Consider the following 10,465-nt stretch of genomic DNA (forward strand, 5'->3'; position numbering starts at 1 on the left):
GGGAAGTCTCTAATACAAAGTCACTTCTCTGAGGCATGATTGGATTGTACCGCCCCACATCAAAAAGGGTAGGAAAGGCTTAATCCCAAAACCAAGCCCCAGGCTACAAGGATTCTACCCGCCTTTAGCCCACCCCAACACACACTAATATCACCTGGGCAACGGCCTCCTCGTGTTATCTTTAACAAAGTGAGCATAATACATTTTATCTGCCCAACAACTTGATAAGATTGGGTGATTCTTCTTTAGCCCATCAACATGGAGGATTACATCTGATTGTGTAAAGCCAGTATCCGCAACCACCCTTACAACCGCCTGGCACATGTAGGTTTGCATTAGATTCAGACAGATGGTAATGAAACAATGGAGCCAAGAACTGGTGGGCCATTACCTTTAATCCTAGCTTGCACCCGGCAGGCAAGTAAAAACACACACTGGGCTCCAAAACGCACTCATTCAGTGCTCACAAAGCTACTGACTTATCTGATGTTGGGCAGATAAAATATATTATGCTCACTTTGTTAAAGATGGCGCTGCCCACATGGAAGCCCGTCGCCCAGGTAATATTAATGTGTGTTGGGGGCAGGCTGTGGGCAGGCAGGATCCTTGTAGCCTGGGGCTTGGTTTTAGGACTAAGCCTTTTCCACCCTTTTTGATATGGGGTGGTGTAATCCCATCATGCCCCAGATAAGTGACTTTGTATTAGAGACTTCCCTATTTTGTATATTGGATTAAAGGTTTTGATTTCTACACTATAAAATGAGGGCAGAACGGGAGCTTGAGCTCTTAGTTCCCGAGATTAGCATTAGAGAGCAGAGCAGAGAATGGCCACGTGGAGGAGGCCAGGAGAAGCAGCCAAGATGGTGGAGTGTTGAGAGAGAAGCCAGTTTGTGCAGAGTTTTTGCAGGGAGGAGATGGGGAACAAAGAAGAATGAGGCTGGTGAGGTAGACACCTTTGATTCTAGGAAACTCGGATAACTCAGTAGCTTTGTGAGCACTGAATGAGTGGGTTTTGAAGCCCAATGTGTGTTTTTACTTGCCCCACGTGCAAGCTAGGATTAAAGATGATGGCCCATCAGTTTTTGGCTCCACTGTTTCTTTACCGACTGTCCGAATCCAATGCAAACCTGCATGGGTCAGGCTGCTATGATGGTGGCCATGGCCACCTGCTTTACATCTGAGTTTCCTAGAATCAAAGGTTTCTAGCTCACCAGACTTATTCACCTCTGTTCGCCAACTCCTTCCTTCTCTCTGCACAAACTGGCTTTTCTTTCAGCAATCCACCAACTTTGCTGCTTCTCCTGGCCTCCTCCACATGGCCTTTCTCTGCTCTGCTCTCTAATGCTAATCTCAGGAACCAAGAGAGCAAGCTCCCGGTCTGCCCAACTTTATATGCAGAAATCAAAACCTTTAATCCAATATACAAAATAGGGAAGTCTCTGATACAAAGTCCACCCCACATCAAAAAGTGTGGAAACCCTGGCCGGTTGGCTCAGTGGTAGAACATCGGCCTGGAGTGCAAGAGGTCCTGGGTTCGATTCCCGGCCAGGGCACACAGGAGCAGCGCCCATCTGCTTCTCCACCCCCCCCCCTCCTTCCTCTCTGTCTCTCTCTTCCCCTCCCGCAGCTGAGGCTCCACTGGAGCAAAGATGGCCCGGGCGCTGGGGATGGCTCCTTGGCCACTGGCCCAGGCGCTAGAGTGGCTCTGGTCGCAACAGAGCGACGCCCCGAAGGGGCAGAGCATCGCCCCCTGGTGGGCAGAGCGTCGCCCCCTGGTGGGTGTGCCGGGTGGATCCCGGTCGGGTGCATGCGGGAGTCTGTCTGACTGTCTCTCCCGGTTTCCAGCTTCAGAAAAATACAAAAAAAAAAAAAAAAAAGTGTGGGAAAGGCTTAGTCCTAAAACCAAGGCCCAGGCTACAAGGATCCTGCCAACCCACAGCCCGCCCCCAACATACATTAATACAATCACACCAATCCCAAGCAATCACCTGGGGGACGGGCTTCCAAGTGGGCAGCGCCATCTTTAACAAATTGAGCATAATATATTTTATCTGCCCAACACTCGCTTATATTCAATAGTTTGCATTGCGTTTGGGGGACAAGCTGTAAGCTAGCAAGGTCCTCATAACCTGAGTCTTAGTTTGAAAACTAAGCCTTTCCCACCCTTTTAATACTAAGATCTTTTCAACATCTTTCTAATACTAAGATCTTCTCAAAACTAAGCTTTTTCTCACACCTTTGACTGTTGCATGATGTGGGTTGGGGCTCTCTTATGAGGAATCCCATTTATGCCTCAGATAAGTGACTTTGTATCAGAGACTTCCCTATTTGTATATTGGTTTAAACGCTTTAATTTCTATACTGTAAAGCCAGTGGCCGCAGCCATCATCACAGCAGCCTGGCCCATGCAGATTCGCACTGGATTCGGACAGTCGGTAAAGAAACAATGGAGCCAAAAACTGATGGGCCATCATCTTTAATCCTAGCTTGCACCCAGTGGGCAAGTAAAAACACACACTGGGCTCCAAAACCCACATTCAGTGCTCACAAAGCTACTGACTTATCCGAGTTTCCTACAATCAAAGGTTTCTAGCTCACCAGATTTATTCTCCTCTGTTCCCCATCTCCTTCCTTCTCCCTGCACAAACTCTGCACAAACTGGCCTGTCACTCAACACTCTGCCATCTTGGCTGCTTCTCCTGGTCTCCTCCACGTGGCGTTTCTCTGCTCTCTGCTCTCTGCTTTCTAATGCTAATCTCAGGAACTAAGAGAGCAAGCTCCTGTTCTGCCCCCATTTTATAGTGTAGAAATCAAAACCTTTAATCCAATATACAAAATAGGGAAATCTCTAATACAAAGTCACTTATCTGGGGCATGATGGGATTGCACCACCTCACATCAAAAAGGGTGGGAAAGGCTTAGTCCTAAAACCAAGCCCCAGGCTACAAGGATCCTGCCTGCCCACAGCCCACCCCCAACACACTTTAATATCACTGTGGTAATGGCTTTCACGTGGGCAGCGCCATCTTCAACAAAGTGAGCATAATATATTTTATTTTATCTGCCCAACAATCCACCCCTATGCTCACTTTACTACCCACAATCCACATCACCGGCATCCCTGTGCAAGGAAATTAGGCACATTACACAAATTACAACATGACAAATCATACAATTTCAATAATCACAAAGGTACACTTCACCAGTCTCTGAGCACTTTGCCCAAAGCACAAAATGTCCTCGGCCTTCTTTCTAGCCATAGGAAACGCTTCCTGGGGCAGGGGAGTGCTTCCAGCAAAGCCTCCCCCCCATCCCCATCAGGGTTTTTCACATTGTCCAAAATCCATAAGTCCATCCAACAAAGGAGCCAGTGCCCACTCTGGTCGTAGTCCAGGAAATCAGTTCATGCACATGAGGCATCAGCCTCCCCCCTCATCCCTGCCATCCTGGCAGGTCTTACACTGTCCCAAAGAGGAGCACATGGCAATGGCAGTCAGCATTTCTACCTCTGATTCAGAGAGCATGATGGCATTCATCCTATGTCCCCAAAATCGGAGACCTACCAGAGGTATAGTTAGTACTCCTTGCTGTTGGGCTCTCACCTTCTGGAGACTGCGGACCACAACTCCAGCCCGATTCTCCTCATCCTCCAAAGAGGAACTGAAAACACCAGCTCCCGCTGCCGGTCTGGAGCCCCGGTCTGCCACAGCCTTCTGCTCCACAGACCTTGCAGCTCTGGACCCGATCTCAGCTTCACCCTCAGCCTCAGCCCCGTCCTCCTGCCGCTGCTGGCTCTCCATAATGTCCAGGGCATTCTGCAACTCACGAACCTGTGAATCCTCCTCCAGCAGTTGCTCCATTTCCAGGCAAATCTCGCAAACCTGGTCAGGCTACTCCTCCAGCTCCAGGGTCAGCATCAGTTTCTCCTGCGTTTGCTCCAGCTCCTTCCACTTCTCGGTTTGCAGGTCCCAGGCAGCCTCTTCCACAGAGCTCTTGGTTTCCTCACACATGGCTGTAAAAGTCAGCCAGCCTGTGATCCCCAAAAGGACAGCCATGGGGAACCATAACAGCAGCCAGTCCTCTACTCCACCGCTCAGAGGTTGTGGTAGCTCCTTGCCGATCTGTATTAATCCTGACGACTATGCCAAATGTAAAGCCAGTGGCCGCAGCCATCATCACAGCAGCCTGGCCCATGCAGATTCGCATTGGATTCAGACAGTTGGTAAAGAAATAATGGAGCCAAAAACTGGTGGGCCATCATCTTTAATCCTAGCTTGCACCCAGTGGGCCAGTAAAAGCACATACTGGGCTCCAAAACCCACTCACATCCAGTGCTCACAAAGCTACTGACTTATCCGAGTTTCCTACAATCAAAGGTTTCTAGCTCACCAGAATTATTCATCTATGTTCCCCAACTCCTTCCTTCTCCCTGTACAAACTGGCTTCTCTCTCAGCACTCCGCCATCTTGGCTGCTTCTCCTGGCCTCCTCCATGTGGCCTTTCTCTGCTCTCTGTTCTCTGCTCTCTAATGCTAATCTCAGGAACTAAGAGAGCAAGCTCCTGTTCTGCCCCCATTTTATAGTGTAGAAATCAAAACCTTTAATCCAATATACACAATAGGGAAGTCTCTAATACAAAGTCACTTATCTGGGGCATGATGGGATTGCACCACCCCACATCAAAAAGGGTGGGAAAGGCTTAGTCCTAAAACCAAGCCCCAGGCTACAAGCATCTTGCCTTCCCACAGCCTGCCCCCAACACACTTTAATATCACTTGGGTGACGGCTTCCATGTGGGCAGCGCCATCTTTAACAAAGTGAGCATAATATATTTTATCTGCCCAACATACACTATAAAATGAAGCAGACTGGGGACACTCTTGCTCAGATCCTGCCATCAGCATTGCAGAGGAGAGGCAGCCAAGACGGTGGAGTGCTGAAGGAGAAGCCAGTTTGTGCAGAGAGAAGGAGATGGGGAACAGAGGTGAATAAGGCTGGTGAGGAGAATAGAAACCTTTGATTCTAGGAAACTCGGATGAGTCAGTGGCTTTGGGAGCCCTGAATGGAAAGGGAAGTGTTTTCCCACTGTGTGTATTTCTTGCCTGCCAGGTGCAAGCTAGGATCAAAGGTAATGGCCCACCAGTTCTTGGCTCCGTTGTTTCATTACCGTCTGTCCAAATCAAATGTGAACCTGTATGGGCCAGGTGGCTCTGATGGTGGCTGTGGCTACTGGTTCTACAGTCTTCATTACTTTATTTTTTTGACTACTTACTAATGGACATATTTCCAGTCTTTGACAGTCTATGAACTAAATTGTGTCCTTTGCCCTCAAAATTCATATACTGTAGCCCTAACCTCCAATATGACTATATTTAGAGATTAGGGCCTTTCATAACGTAATTAAGGTTAAATGAGGTATGAAGGGAAAAAGGGGTTCTGTGGAAAGTATCCTCAGGATAATCTGATCATAAATTCCTAACTGAGCAAGTCATGGTGGATAGTCATTCCCAGACATAAAACTTTATAGGAAAAGTTTTATTTTTGCCCTTAAGCAAGTCCTGTCCATTGTTTTTGCACATTTCGGTAAACACACCTTTGAAATAGGCTCGAACCAACCTCAAGAGAGCATGTAATCTATGACGTAATCCCTGTCTTCCTTTCCTATAATCTTCCCTATGTCTCCTCCTTCATTTTAAATGCTTAAAAGAAGGTGCAAAACTATTTTTCTCCCATGCATTTAAGATCTTGCTCCCTGGTAGATAAAGTGGCTGCTCAGCTGCCCTCTCGAGAACAATGCAGGCCCGAGAAGGAGGGACAGCTGAGCCAGGGTACAGACAGTTTGGAGGAGCGGTGGAGCCACAACAGACCGAGGAAATTCTCTTGTGCCAACAGATGCAGCCACAGCAGCCGCCTTTGCCCAAGGCCCTCTGATTAGTCTATATAACCCCTGCCCCACCCCTCCCTCAGGGCTGACACCCTTGGCTGCTCTCAGCCTGCTTGCACCCAGGCATTTTTAAAATAAACTTTCCTTTTTGGAACACACTAGCCTTGTGTTTCCGGTTCAGCCCGTGGTTTCTGCCTTTCACTCCCCAGCAGATGTTGTCAGTTTGACTTAGTTAAACTCATAAAAATTCTCTACGGGTTTGAACACTTTAAATCAACAGAGGTTACAGGCCCAAAACTAATCCTTTCTTTCCTAATAGCTCCCTTGCTTCATCTTTCTTCCTATAAAACCTTCCATTTTGTACAATTGCTCAATGCGCCCTCCTAGTTGCCAAAAGGGGTCACCAGGTCCTTGAAGCTAATTAGATCTTCAAATGCACCCAGTGGAATTTTGTTTTTTAACAAAGGGTAGGGCCTTTGTCCAGTAGGATTGGGAGCCTTACAAGAAGAGGAGAGGAGGTTTCCTTCCCCTGGAATTTGCCTGTGTTCTTTTTATACGGCTTCATGTCTGAGAGCTGAAGTTAGATGTTCATAAACAGAGCAACTGCCCAAAGTGCTCTGTTTGAGCACTGCTAAGAGCAGTGCTAAGCAGAAAGTCTCATGAGTAGAATAACTATAACTGAGGCCCTGGCTGGGTAGCTCAGTTGGATAGAGCATCATCCCAACATACCAAGGTTGTAGGTTCGATCTCTGGTCAGGGCACATACAAGAATCAACCAATGAATGCATGAATAAGTGGAACAACAAATTGATATTTCTCTCTCCTTCATCTCTCTCTAAAATCCATCAGTAATGAAAATTTTTTAAAAAGAAAAATTACAACTTCCATGTATATTGGCTCCTTCTCCGCAACTTATATTTTGAGGTTGCCGCAATTTTAAGAGAAAAAAGACAACTCACCTGGTTCCTGATCCCATTGTTCTCTCATAGGTCTCCTGCCCTCCGGTCCCATTACCCACAGCAATCTGGTTTCCACCATCACTGGCCTGTCTTACAACTATGAGACACAAGCACCTTCTTCTTCTTTTTGTGAATGTTTTTAAATTATAGTTGACTTAACTATAGTTTCAGGTATACAACCTTGCGATCAGACACTCTCATAACTTACAGAGTAATCACCCTGATAAATCTAGTTCCCATCTGACACCAGACATTGTTATTATGATACATATTATTGACTGTATTCCTGTGCTGGACTGGACATACCCGCGACTACTCTGTAACTACCCGCTTGAACTTCTAAGTCCTTTCGCCTTTTTCACCCAAAAGCCGTCTTCTAATTGTCAACTCCAATGAATTCGGTCCCCACCTTGACCTCTTGGGAGTGTTCATCACTGTTACACCCTTCTAGAAACCCATTCTCTTACCTCTAAGACATCAATCTCTTCTTGTTTTCCTTCTCTGACCAGGTCTCAAGTCTCTTTCCCTTCTACCAATCCTCCAAGGTACCTGGTCCACAGGAATTTCATCCTTAACACTTCTTTTTTCACTTAAAAGACTTTTGGTGGGTGATCTCATCATCCCTGGCTGTAGTTACGGAACTCTCAGAGGTGTTGAGCCCTGACCCTGCTATGAACTCCAGGTCCGCAGTTTTATTTACCTGCAAAGTGACTCCACCGGGGTGTTCCCATCGTGATGATATGTGCCCATCTTACTCAGCATTGGTCCTCCTCTGAGGAAAGCATCTCCAGCAGCTTTCCTGATGTGGTACTGTTACCCACCAGTCACCCAGTCACCCTGAGCCTGTTCTCTCCTCCCTCCCTGGCCCCTTAGACATCTGTTCCTTACCCTGTGGTTTCCGTCCCCTCCACAGTTCTTAAGCTCATCTCTTGTCCACCTTCGCTGCCCCCAATTTATCTGGGAGTGAGCCCTGAGGGACAAGGCGGGATATGCACCAGGATCACCTGAATGGGGGACGGTCTTTTTACCTAAACACCCGCCCTGCCTGCGCTCTGCCTATCTGCACTGCTTCTCCTCTACCCTGCCTTCCACACTGCCCACAGAAGGAGCTTCCAAAACCGCAACCCGGACAGTGCAACATGTCTGCATCGTCTTTCAAAGGTCCCCAGAACACCCAGGATAAAGTCCAAACTCCTATGAAAACCCTTCATGTGTTCCTTCTCGCCCACAGCTTCCATCTCATCTGCCCGTCCCTGCTGCGCACCAGGAAGCAAGCCTTATCCAGCGTGGTGGTGCTGACTGTTCCCAGCGCAGCCCTCCTGCCCCTGCCTTGCTGTTCTCTCTCTGGGGACACCCTGCCTCATCCCTTTCTGATTGATTGGATGTCACCTTGTTCAAAAGCTTCTCCTGACTTCTGCAGACAAGTAGGCATTTCCTCATCTGTGTTTCCACAGTACCTATCTTGTTCACACCATGAGTCTATCTTTATTTTTTTTAATATTTATTTTTTTAAGATTTTATTTATTCATTTTAGAGAGAGGAGACAGAGAGAGAGAGAAGGGAGGGAGGAGCAGAAAGCATCAAGTCCCATATGTGTCTTGACCAGGGAAGCCCGTGGTTTCGAACCAGCGACCTCAGTGTTCCAAGTTGACGCTTTTACCCACTGCGCCACCACAGGTCAGGCCATGAGTCTATCTTCAGTATCAGATATTATAAGTGGTTGTGTTTATGGAATACCTCACCCACTCACCTGTAAACAGATTTCATTCAATTCATTTTCCGTACACCCTTACATAATATGTACTAAACAAAAGCCTACTGAATACAGTTTTAAAGTGATAGTTTTAATTTATATTTTTCTGATTGCTTAAAGTAAGTGTTTAAGCCCTGGCTGGATAGTTTAGTTGGTTGGAGCATCATCCCAATGCGTAAAACATGGTAGTTTTGATCCCCCCCCTGGTCAGGGCACATACAGGAAGAGATCAGTGTTTCTGTCTGTCCATCTCTCTCCCTTCCCCTTGGCTCTAAAATCAGTAAATAAGTAAAAATAAAGTAAGTCTTTAATATATAACAAACCAATATCACTTTCAGGATAACATGCTCTGAATTCTTTTTAATAATGACATGTTACATTCGAACAGTACTTTTAATTATTCAAAACACTTTTTCCCCAACACTTGATTTCCAAACATATGGAAAAGAAAGAGAACTGTAAATGAACACCCCTATACCCATCAGGCATGCCTTGGAGATACTGCAGTTTACTTCGGACTACTTCAATAAAGTGAATCCTAATGTTTTTGTTTTGTTTGTGTTGCAGCAAGTAAAGCAAGACTTTATTGGCCATGCCGGAATACACTCAGAAGAGACCAAGCAGGCAAGCCCAGAGAATGAGTGCTCCTCCATGAGTTACAGAGCTTGGGACAGTGAAGCAAGGAAGGGCCTAGGATGAAAGAAGCGACAGGAGAGAGCCTGGGCAGGTTGCTTTGGCTCACTGGAAAGTCAGAGAAAAAGGGGCCTTGGAGACAGGAATCGGGAGCCAGCCCCAGATGTGCACCACTGCCCGCTGCTCCCCCAATTTGCCGGTTTCCTGGGTATCCCAGAGCCTAGGGCAAAGACAGAGGCAAGGAAAACAGCCTGGGGAGAAGAAGAGGGGGGGGAGGAGGAGAGGGAAGGGGTAGGAGGGGGGAGGCAGAGGGGGAGGAGGAAGGAACAGGCATGCTCCCAGGAGGAAGAACCCTAAAGTTTTTGCTGGTGGAAGGTCTTCCTTCCTTTCAGTTTGTTTAAAAAAAAAGGCAACATTTGTGAAACCCAATACACAATGAAGCAGGATAAAGTGAGGTATGCCTGTGTTTGCAAAACGCTTTTATGGGCTAATTTTAGTATGACCTTTTATTTCTAATGACGAAGGTCTGATTCTACCTGTTTTATGGCTAAGGAAACTGAGACTAAGAAAGAGGGTTTAATGACTTGCCAAGGAGCTTGCCTCTGTGGAGTTGTAATCTGGTGCCAATGGATTCATCCACACCTCCTAGGCATTAGATATGTTGATGCAAGGTCTGAACCTACAAAGTATTTTGTAACAGTTCATTTGAGCCAAACTGATGACATGCTGGGGAGCAGGATTTCAAATGCTCCAGAGAAGAAGTTTTGCAGTTTCTTTTACGCCAGGGGTCCCCAAACTACGGCCCACAGGCCGCATGCAGCCCCCTGAGGCCATTTATCCGGCCCCCACCGCACTTCCGGAAGGGGCACCTCTCATTGGTGGTCAGTGAGAGGAGCATAGTCCCCATTGAAATACTGATCAGTTTGTTGATTTAAATTTACTTGTTCTTTATTTTAAATATTGTATTTGTTCCCGTTTTTTTACTTTAAAATAAGATATGTGCAGTGTGCATAGGGATTTGTTCATAGTTTTTTTTATAGTCCGGCCCTCCAATGGTCTGAGTGACAGTGAACTGGCCCCCTGTGTAAAAAGTTTGGGGACCCCTGTTTTACGCATTTGAAATGATGGAGGGGGGGGGGGGGGGGCAAAGCCAGGATAGAATTACAGGATAGTTAGCAAGATGACTGCTCTCTTAAGGGTAGCTACCATTTATTTCACAGGTGGGCAGCCTAGATGC

The sequence above is a fragment of the Saccopteryx leptura genome, chromosome 1 (assembly GCF_036850995.1).
Source record: "Saccopteryx leptura isolate mSacLep1 chromosome 1, mSacLep1_pri_phased_curated, whole genome shotgun sequence".
NCBI classification, from domain to species: domain Eukaryota; kingdom Metazoa; phylum Chordata; class Mammalia; order Chiroptera; family Emballonuridae; genus Saccopteryx; species Saccopteryx leptura.